The 10166-nt window shown below is 48.4% G+C and overlaps 1 long non-coding RNA gene and 1 pseudogene across 4 annotated transcripts; one reads left to right on the plus strand and one right to left on the minus strand.

Moving 5' to 3' along the window:
• Nucleotides 1–528: 528 nt before the first annotated feature.
• LOC120663031 lies at nucleotides 529–5617 on the minus strand. Of its 4 annotated transcripts, none has more exons than XR_005670264.1 (5): nucleotides 2276–2466; nucleotides 2005–2187; nucleotides 1037–1147; nucleotides 824–947; nucleotides 529–667 (listed from the first exon to the last, which is right to left on the minus strand). It is a non-coding gene; the product is annotated as an uncharacterized LOC120663031 (long non-coding RNA). The 4 variants fall into 4 exon arrangements; XR_005670263.1 differs by having other exon boundaries at nucleotides 1838–2187; XR_005670265.1 differs by lacking the exons at nucleotides 2005–2187; nucleotides 2276–2466 and adding an exon at nucleotides 5526–5617.
• A 133-nt stretch (nucleotides 5618–5750) lies between these two features.
• On the plus strand, nucleotides 5751–9965 carry LOC120663024 (annotated as a pseudogene).
• Nucleotides 9966–10166: the final 201 nt, after the last annotated feature.

Below are 10166 nucleotides of genomic sequence, written 5' to 3' on the forward strand. Positions count from 1 at the left end.
CAGATCTATGACACAACATGCAGAAAGCAAAGCATTACTGAATCTTTGTGTCTGAAACAATTACTGGACCTACAACTGTAGTTTTTTGTTTTAATAAAAGTAGCCATGACTGTAGGCACCCAGAGCCTACTGCCTTTAAAAGAGTAAGACTACCTTCATAGCCGCCATACACTGTATCTTCGGACAGTAAAAGGGTGTGACCAGACCAATAAAAATGCATCCATAAATCTCAAGAATAATATAGCAGCCGAAAACATATATAAGTGTCAAACAAAGTGGTATTTCTTTCAATTTGTGGGCTGGAGCATCCTAATGACAATGTAAGAAAAATGTTTGCATACTTCCACAACAAACGCACCTGGAACAACAAAGCCTATGGCGATTCTAGTCTCAACCATACCACCAATCATCAAAGCAATATTGGCTTTTCACGCAACATAAATTATTTCAAGGGCTCCAATAACCCCTAATTTGGCAAGCTTTATGTTAATATCATGAGCGAGATTCCCACGTATTATTTTTTGAGCATCATGTAAATTCTAATAACTTTTATCAGCAGCGCTAGTGACATTGTATTTCTCCATGGCAACAATACTAATATCACGGAGACCATCCCTATAATCTTTGTGAACTGTTTGCTCAAAGAGCACAGGGGTCACACCCATTTCTGAAACCAGTGATAGAATAAAAACAAAATAAGTTTTGAGAAATACTGGGATAAAGTTGGAATACCCAGATAATGAACAGCTAATAAATTCGAAATATTGAGGAAAGATCAAAAGGCGATTTCATATAGTAGCACAGAGTTTGCAGGAGTACAAACTGTTTTTCCAAACTTGTATATCCGAGTTCAAGTTTTTCCCAAACTTGAGCTTCAGCGTTTGAAACCCTTGCACTCATTATTTTGCGGCCAATTGTGCAGCTTCATTTGGGGCCACGATTGGAATCTAGGTTGGAAAATATGGAATATCAACTTTGGTGAAAGTATTTATAAATTTTGTTGATACAGACAGAGTATGATGGGATGACCAAATACCGTTATGTCTGTAGTCACAGTATCTGATGCCCCTCCAAATAATTTCCACACAGGGATGCGAATGCTGTTAGGAATTGCGTCAATCAGTGCCATCTCTACTCCTGCTCTAGCCTTAAATGGGAAACATACAATTAAATACAGATGCAATGGGAAATCTTGTATGAGAAGAAAAACAGCAACCAAACACTTGAGTAGCCATTGAGAATATCAGAAATAAATGGTAATCATGTCTGTTTTATCCTTCACCTATCATATATGTAAATGGAGCACTTCCACATGAGCTAAACGAAAGAATCATTTTTTTGTTTGCACAGAAAGGACTTAGGGTAGTGTTTTAATTGATACAAAACTGTTTGGTTTAGTGGCTTGTATTCTAAACGAACTGTTCTAAGCTTGTAAGTAATCAAACATTTTGCAGGTCAGATGGGTATTCAAGGACAATTGTACCAGGCAGGCACCATCCAGAGCAAATATTAGTAGATGTAACCAATCTTAGTTTGAGGCTACGCATATGAAGAAACATGGGTACTAGCGGCAGAAATTGGTGATAAAGCAGTAAAAGCACATTAGTTATGTAATTCAGCGCCTAAAGGGCAATTCCCGTCATCATGGAAGTCTATACTTCAAACAACAGTCACCCCATCGACATCGGGAATTTGGGATCAACACATTTGAAAAATTCAGATTTTCACGGCATCCTAGACTTGTTAACGCGAGTCAGGTATTCCAGCTCCATGAACCTCTGCTCATGGCACAGGAAGCCAAGAACGGCTTAGATAATTGAATAATTTATCTGCTCACCCACTCCACTCCAAGAACACGACATCCAATCTCTTAGCCACATCCGAGTTCCAACAGATCAGATCGAGGACCCGACCAGGCATGCAGCCTCAGGTTAACCAGGAGGAGTACATTGTCGAGCTTGAAGGGGACGATGACACCAGCCTCAGGTCAACCAGGAGGAGTACCTTGCAGAGCTTGATAGGGATGATGACACCGAGGCAGAACGTGAGCCAGAAGGGCCTTTAGAACAGGAAGAAGGCCTCCCCCAGCGATTGCTCCCGTCTGCGGCCAGCCACGCCCACGGGTTCCTCCTGCCCGTGCATCTGCCGCCACCCCTGGGCTTCGGCCCCGCCCCGACAGCCGCGCAGCTGCAAGAGGAGGAGAGAGGACAACCCGGTCAGTTGCGCGGATGGGAGCCAACGGAAGCACGCGCGGGAGGACGGGTGTGGGACGCACCTGCCATTGGCGGGCTGGTTCCATCGCGTGCTGGACACCGGTCGAGGAAGGACACCGACATTTATGGAGCATCGCGCCGAGCGCCGCTGCTGGTGCTCCCATGAGCGCGTCGCAAGCTGGTCCTGCGGCGGCGCGTGTGGCCGGCTGGTCCCCGGCCGTGACGGGCGGCAGTTCGGGCGCCTCCACCTAGCGGACGGCATGTCACACCCTGAAATTTTTGAATTTCAGGATGTGATTAAAATTAAAAATAAAACAACAATTTTCTCAACATTTACTTTTCTTCACATGGAATTTGGTAAAAATAAATAATGATTGGTTGTTTTTATAAAATAAAACGAAGATGTTTTGTTTGTTGTGCATCCATGCTGCCTTGCATTGTTTAAAATGTTTGTGGTTCATTTCGAATTCAAATTCCTTGAGTTTGAATTCAATTTGAATTTGTTTGAGTGAGTTTGGAAAAAGAAAAAAAAGAACCTGCTTTCGGCCCAATCCTTCAATCCAGCCCGTTTCCCTTTTCTTTTTCCTTCCTCCCCCGTAGCCCAAACCTTGGCCCACTCCAGCTCCCTCTCCCGGCCCGTTCACGCGCCAGCCCAGCCAGCAGCTCCCCGCTCCCCGCGCTCGCCGACACACGGGGCCCGCGTGTCATCCCCGTCCCCTTCCTCGTGCCGAGCCGGGACTCCCCCGAGTCTGGGTGCCGCACGCGCCGGCGCGGCCTTCTTGGCGCGCACGCCAAGGCCCCTGGCCGCCCCCTATTTAAGGTGCCGCGGACCCCGCCTTGGATCCCTTCGAGCTCGCGCCGCCCTCTCCAGCAAACCCTAGCGCCGCCGCCATTAGAGCTCCGCTCGAGCTCGGACTCGACGAGGAGCCGCCGCTCCGCCACCTCCACTCGACGCCCGAGCGTCCCCGAAGCTCCGCCACGGGGTGAGCAGCGTCGTGTCTCCTTTTATTTCCCTCTCTCGCGTCCTCTCGCAGCCGAAATCGTTCGCCGACGAGTCTCCGCCGCAAGCCGCCGCGGTACGCCCCTCTCCAGCCGTCGTAGCCCTTCCCTAGCCCCTAATCGTGTTCCCCGTCGCGCGCTCTCGCTCCAAGGCCAAAACCCGAGCTGAACCAAGCCCCGGACCGCCGTTTGGGCGAAGTCCGGCGAGCTCGCCGCCGCCCGCCGCCGCGTAACACCGCGGCCGTCGCCTGCGCCGCCGCTCGCACCACCTGACTAACCTGAGCCGTCCGATGTAGATCCAACGGTATAGATTAGATCGAGCCCCGAGTCAAAAGCCAGGGTACCGGTCAACCGTGTAAGTTTTGCAAAAGAACCCCTCTGTTTTATCGAAATTAACCCGCAATCCGATCCAGTTGAAAACTATTTACAAGACAGTCCTTTCTTTTTTGTTTTAACCCCTGAACTTTTCCAAAATTGAACCCGCAGTCCTTTTCAGCCCGCCGTCGGTCTTTTTACGTGCTAGCCCCTGAAGTCTATAGTTAATTAGGTTTTAGTCCCTGGTTTCTTCAGATCTAGCCCCTGGAAGCTCTGTTTCTTCACAGATGAGCCCCTAGAACCTTGTTTTAGCCATATCTTTCACGTTTCAACTCCGTTTTCAGCAATTCTTGTGCTCACGTGATCCTTGTAACGTGTGCAATAGCTTTATAACCTTTTTATCCTCTGTGAGCACACTTTGTTGTGTCTTACAAATCTTTTCTGTTAGTCCTTAACCCTTTGGTTAATCGCGACTAAATCCTTACTCATTGTTTATCCCATAGTTTCCACGTCCTAACTCCGTTTTCTGTGTTTCTTGCGCCTCCGTAACCGTAACAATGAGCCCTATCCTTTAGTACGTTCCTCTAAAGCCTTTCTTTTGTTCTGGTGTGTTGTTCTTAGTTGTACTTGTTGTTTGTTTTGTATGTTTGCTCCGAGTAGAAGGATCGCTGTTCGAAGATTGAAGATCAAGAGTTCCAAGTGAGCAAAAGCTGAAGAGCAGTGAAGAGCAGTAAGAGTAGCTTTTTGTTGGAGAAAGGCAAGTGACCCTAACCATCTTTCTGTCTATGCTTATTTACAAGAGTATTATGATGATTTAATTGGAACATGGAGAACCACCCAAGAAAACCGTACAACCACAATACTAATGGGCTCTGGTCTTGGTTAAGTAATTAGATGAACTATATGTTGTGTTGGGGTTGTTCCGCTTGGTGGTTATGAGTTTGTGTTGTGGAGCGGGTGAAGGAAGCTGCGTCTTCTGAGGGACCGCACGGCAGGGACCAACACATACATATAGGGATTCTTTTTAAAGGCCTCGTAGCGTCCCTATGCAATCACACCTCGGAAGTGTGGTATTGTGCCTAGCTAGCACATTGCGTGGTTGGGTTCAAAGTTCTTCGGAACTTTTACGTGAATTGTGGTGAAAGTGTACAACCTCTGCAGAGTTAAAACTAACCGGTTAGCCGTGCTCACGGTCAAGAGCGGCTTGGACCCTCACATGATTAATAAACTTAAAGATGGATTGAAATCACATTCTGGTTATTTCTTGTGGCCTTGCTGAGTACCAACCATAAGTGTATTCACCCTTGCTTACTGCTGCTCAGAAGGAGAAAGTTGCTGTGAAGAATTTTGAAGATGTTGCTGAGTTCTAGGCGTACGCAACCCCCAGTCGATTGCCTGTGAAGTTTGAAGTCTTCGTTTCCAGGATAAGCTGTATAACTCTGATAGTCTTTTATTTGTTTTAGTTCTCTTTTTCGTGATACTGTACTAATTATTCACTTATGATGTCTCTATATGTATGAAACTTGATCCTGGCATACATATAGCTATGCATTCGGTTTTGTCCCAAAAACCGGGTGTGACACGGCACCACTGCGGAGCTTGACGTGTGCGGCGACATTGAAGACTGTCTCGAGGCACGAGGATGTGGTGGTGAAGGGCGTGGTGAGGGAAACGTCGAGCAGGGGAGCCTCAGCCTCCCTGAGCGCACTGCAGCCGAACGACTCCACAAGGAGATGGCGAGACGGCGTGGAGATGCGTGGAGGAGGAGGCGGGCTGGTGGGCGGTTGCAGGCCGCGACGAGGGTAGGCCGCGAGCGTACAGGGGACGGCGAGATGATGCGGAGGCGGCGAGTTGGCGGGCGGCCGCAAGCTAGCGCCCGGGCTAGCAGCCACGCCGGAGCCACCGCGTCGCGTCCTCCGGCCAATAGCGCCGGCTATCCACACCCCTCACGGGAAGCTTGTCGGGGAAGAAGAAAGGTGTGGAAGCTAAGATTTTTACCGGAGTTGAAGTGAAACGGGAGTCATAGATATGTAATTCGACGCTGTAGATTTTTTTTACTGTCGTGGCCCAAGGAGGTGCCGCGGAGGCGTGCGGCTTTAACAATATAGAAATTAGGATATGTAAAATGGGCCGCCGCGGGTGCACAGATTTCCTTTCTCTGAGTGAACTTTAAATGGGCCTTCGCACACAGATGGCGGCCCGCTATAGCCCAAACATGGCTCAGTGAGGCCGCTCAAGGAGCCTCCTCTGCTGGAACAACCGAAGGGGGAAGAAGAAGAGCGGCGGCGGCGGCATGGCGGCGCGACTCCTGCGCGATGTGGCATCCACTGCGGCCCGGTCGGCGCGCGGCCACCGCGTCCCCGACCCCTGCGGCGCGTTTGCCGGTCCTGGAAGCCGAGGCACCGCCCCCGCCACTCAAGTCTGTCCGCTCCCCATCCGACCCCCCCTTGCTCCGCTTCCTGCGCTAACCCTAGCTCTGTGCGCGTGACGCCCCGTTGCCGCACCGCGGTGAGTGGCTAGCTGGGAGGCGAGGATCTCGTCGGCGTTCCCATAGTTCACTCGCGTGGCAAGGCGAGCGAGTTTGGGGTATCGGTTTTCATTTTTTTTACTTCATGGAGTCAAGCGAGAGAGCATTTCGAAATGTACCCTGCGTTCTACTTGACAGGTTCTCGTTGTCGTTGTCGTTGCCGTAGATTGATTTTCACTTCCTGCAGTTGCACTGTCAAATGTTTCTTTTTTTTTCGTTCAAAACTGGTGATCACAATCCAGCTTTCCCACCACAAGCAAACAGAGAAATGAGCAGACCTTTCTGCTATGAGGGATCATAAATTGAACGCACTGATTGACTGATTCTTATTTTCTCCATCTCACTTGTGTAAATCATCAAGACAAGTAGCATCCAAAGAACTGACCCTCCCGTCTCGTGTAAAAGATGATGATTTTCATTTTCGTGGTCATCGGCACCAACTTCAGCCTGTGAAACTATCGGTCTCCATGCCTAAACGTAAAACCATAGGGTCTGTTTGGTTCCTTGGCTTATTCTAGCCTGGTTAGGATTTGAAGCCAGGCCAGTCTAAGCCTGGCTTCACTAGTATATTTGCTCATGTTTGGTTGCTTGCATCTATGGAGCCTGGTTTGATATTGTTGTGTTTGGTTTCGCTGTACTCTTGGGTGGTGTTACCTCTTCTTTGTGAGCGGTGAGCTGTTGCAGTCCTTCACCCCCTCCTTTCTCTGCTTTTCCTCTCTTCTCTGGGCCGTAAGCGGTGAGCCATGCGGTGGCGAGCGCAGTCTGCCGAGCTGCACGGCGACCAGCTGCTGGGATAGAGCTAGCATGGCGGCGTTCGGGAGGCCCGTCTCCAACTTACTCGTCCGTTCATCCAATCATCCATGCCACCGCCCAGAAGATCTCTAGCTTACCTTGCACAAGTCCCCCGCCTCCTCACCCATGTCTGCCATGTGTGCTCTTCGTATGAGTGAGCAATTGCAATTGGAAGTGCAAATCAACCCATGAAGAGATCAATTTATAAGGGGTCTATGGAGGAAGAGGAAGAGCACAGAAGCAGCGGCAAGGACGGGTGAGAGCAGCACGAGTGGGAGCCGCGCGCGGGGTGAGCTGCGCCGGGCTGCGCATGGGTGAGCTCCATCACCATGAACGCGTCCACAAAGCTCCTCCTGGCTGCAGAAATTTAGCCGCACCGAGCGTGCTCCTCCGCCGTGCGCGAGCGGGCTTGCTCCTCTGTCGAGGGCGAGCTTCGTTCGGAGGGGGAAAGCTGAGCTCCGCGCCGGCCGCGGGCGGGCGCGCTCTGCTACTGGGGCCAAGCTTCGTCAGGGGGAGGGAGGTGAGCTCCGCGCCAGCCTCCAACCTGCAGCTCCGCATGCGGCGGGTGAGCTCCCCAGCCGCGGGCGGACGAGCGGCGAGCTCCGTGCCAGCCTCAGACCTGCAGCTCCGCGGACGACGGGTGAGCTCCCCATCCACGAGCGGGCTCTGGCGAGCTCCGCGGGCGCTTGCAGAGTTCAACTCGAGAGAGCACCGTGAGAGAGACCGGGAGGTGATCTAATCCGAGAAGATGCCTCAGCGGAGCCTGGCTCCGTGGAAACGCTCGATCTTCGCGTTTCCAGCAAGCCTGGCTAAAGCCCCCTCCTTGCATTGGTAGAGCCTGGCTAAGATGCTTAAACAGGCAACCAAACGTCCGCTGGTTGGCTCTGGAGAGCCTGGCTAGGAGTTAGCCAGGCAACCAAACGGACCCATAGTCTCCATGCTAGCATTTCCTTCAGCATTAGCAAAGTGACCTCAAACCTGCGATGCAATTTTACCAATGACCGATCGATCAGCTTCTCCATGGTAGAATATCTTCAAACATTTGACATGGGCAACTGCATCTGCATGTTGGAACTTCGCCAATAATACTGATACTCTCACAATTTTTTTTTTAACTCTAGATGAGCATAAGAACCATTGCAAGCAAGGAACTGAACCACCTTATGGCCTTGGTTGAAACTCAGGGTACAGAACAAACTTATGGGATTGTTTGCTTCGTTGCAAGTCTTAAGGCTCAATGCTCACAGAAACATGATCCCTGAATATATGCTTTGTTTGTTTTGTTCCACATTCTCAATCACATCTTTTTCCTCTTGACTCAAAGTCAATGAAAGTTTCATTTTTAAATTTTCTCACTGTGTAACAAAAAAGTAGTTTATCACTGATGTTTATGTTAGCTAATTGGCTTGATGGGTAGTTTACCTTGTTGTAGTGTGTGACCCAGGAGAATTTATTCTTGCCCAAAATCCTTTCATGTGGCTTTCGAAAATAATTTTATCACTCACAATTTTGATGATTGCTGTTACTGCTTAAACAAACCTATCTTGATCAAATCAGACAGCCTACATTTCCAACAAGGCAACAACTCAGAACCATATTCAGTTTTGTGTGTAGCTGCTGGAATGAAGAACACAAAGTGTGCCAATTAAAAATGCAGTCATCTTACATTTTGAACTATCACTAATGATAAAACTATGACTGCCACCACAGGCTTTTAGGAACTATATATGCCCCCCCTAGTGGTCACAGTCCAATGACATAGATAACTTTTCCTTGGTCCAATACTATCATATTTGACAAACAAATTAAGTGAAGAATTGTCCTTGCACCATCTCCTTTTTCAGTTTCGTTTTGGTTCTATCACCCTACATGTAATTCAACATTTTCTTTAATTTTTATGCTTCTATAAGAAGGCGATGTTTTCACTGAGCTAATTACAAATTTCCACACAGGGCCTTCGTCATTTTGCAGCACCGTCCAGTGAAGCAGTGGGGAACTTAGAGATGAGCTTGGAATTGGATGCACCCAAACCAAAGCGTAATCGATCACGTATTGCAAAGAAAAGCGGAACAGCCATGATGCTTCCACTACATTTCCATTACAAAGATGTACTACGTAACTACGTCAGGATCTGTTGCTGAAACAGAACCATGCCAATATCATGCAAGTTCCTGGATTGTATGGAATCAGATTAGCACCAAAAGCAGGTTCTGATTTGAGGGTTCCAATTGGAAAATTGGCAATGGAGATTTTGAGTGGCCAGAGATTCAAAGAGGTACAAAGTGACCCTTTTTCTAAAGCAAGAAAGTCTGCTCGAACCAATCCATTCATTGGGGCTGGCAAAGACAGTGGCAATGCCTTTGCACGACAGAGTGTTCTCCGAGGGCATGCAACTTACAATTTCTTGGTCAGAATGTTGACAGTGATGTCCATGTTAGATTCTCGGGCCGAAATTCGGGAAAACACCATAAAGTTCTTCATGGAGACGGAGTTCTGTGAGTTCTCCCCGGAACTGGAAGATCACTTTGAGATCTTCGAGCATGTCCGAGGATTCAACGTGACTATCGTCATTTCGGCCGACACAAAAGATGAGACCTCGCTACTGTGGAGTGGCTTCATGCTAAATGATGAGGGGGAAACCAAGTAAGGTAATAGTTCCTATCTTTATTTCCGCTTAATGTCCCTGACATTGTACTTGCTGCCCTCCTTGAACTGAACCTTCAGTTGACTGTTTGGCAGGGGCTGAAGGTGGTCACTTCTCTCAAAATGGGTGGTGGTTATTGCTCAGTACAATGCAGCATCCATCAGTTTTGTAGACTGAATGAATGAAGCTTGCATGATTGTTATGTGTAGCGATGTATGGAGCTCATGTTTAATTGCTACATTTAATACTATATGGACTTAATAATGTAGGCTTCAATAGGTAACTTTTTGCTTATTTCTGTGGGTCATGCTGTAGTAGTAGTAGCATGGAATGTTCGTTGCTGTTTGTCAAAACCATTGCAAGAGAGGGCAACGCAACGAAGCTCATCTTCAGTACATGAAATCTTCGCAACGAATTCCATTTTGCCTGTCTCTGGCTCCTCCTATACTGACATGGAAAGTTTGCGTGTTTCCCCAAATCATTGTAAGAGGGCATATTTCCTTGTGTTCCAGATCATTTTTTTTTTCACTTGCTAGCAATACAACAATGGTGTTCTTCTGAGTTCTGACCAAGGATGACAATGGGGGTACAGTTGATTCAGCAGGGTCAAACCATATTTAGTACAGTGGTGATGAGCTGATTTAACTTTTAAAATGGTGTGATTATGCCCCAGTCT

This window comes from Panicum virgatum, chromosome 2N, assembly GCF_016808335.1.
Source record: "Panicum virgatum strain AP13 chromosome 2N, P.virgatum_v5, whole genome shotgun sequence".
Taxonomy (NCBI): domain Eukaryota; kingdom Viridiplantae; phylum Streptophyta; class Magnoliopsida; order Poales; family Poaceae; genus Panicum; species Panicum virgatum.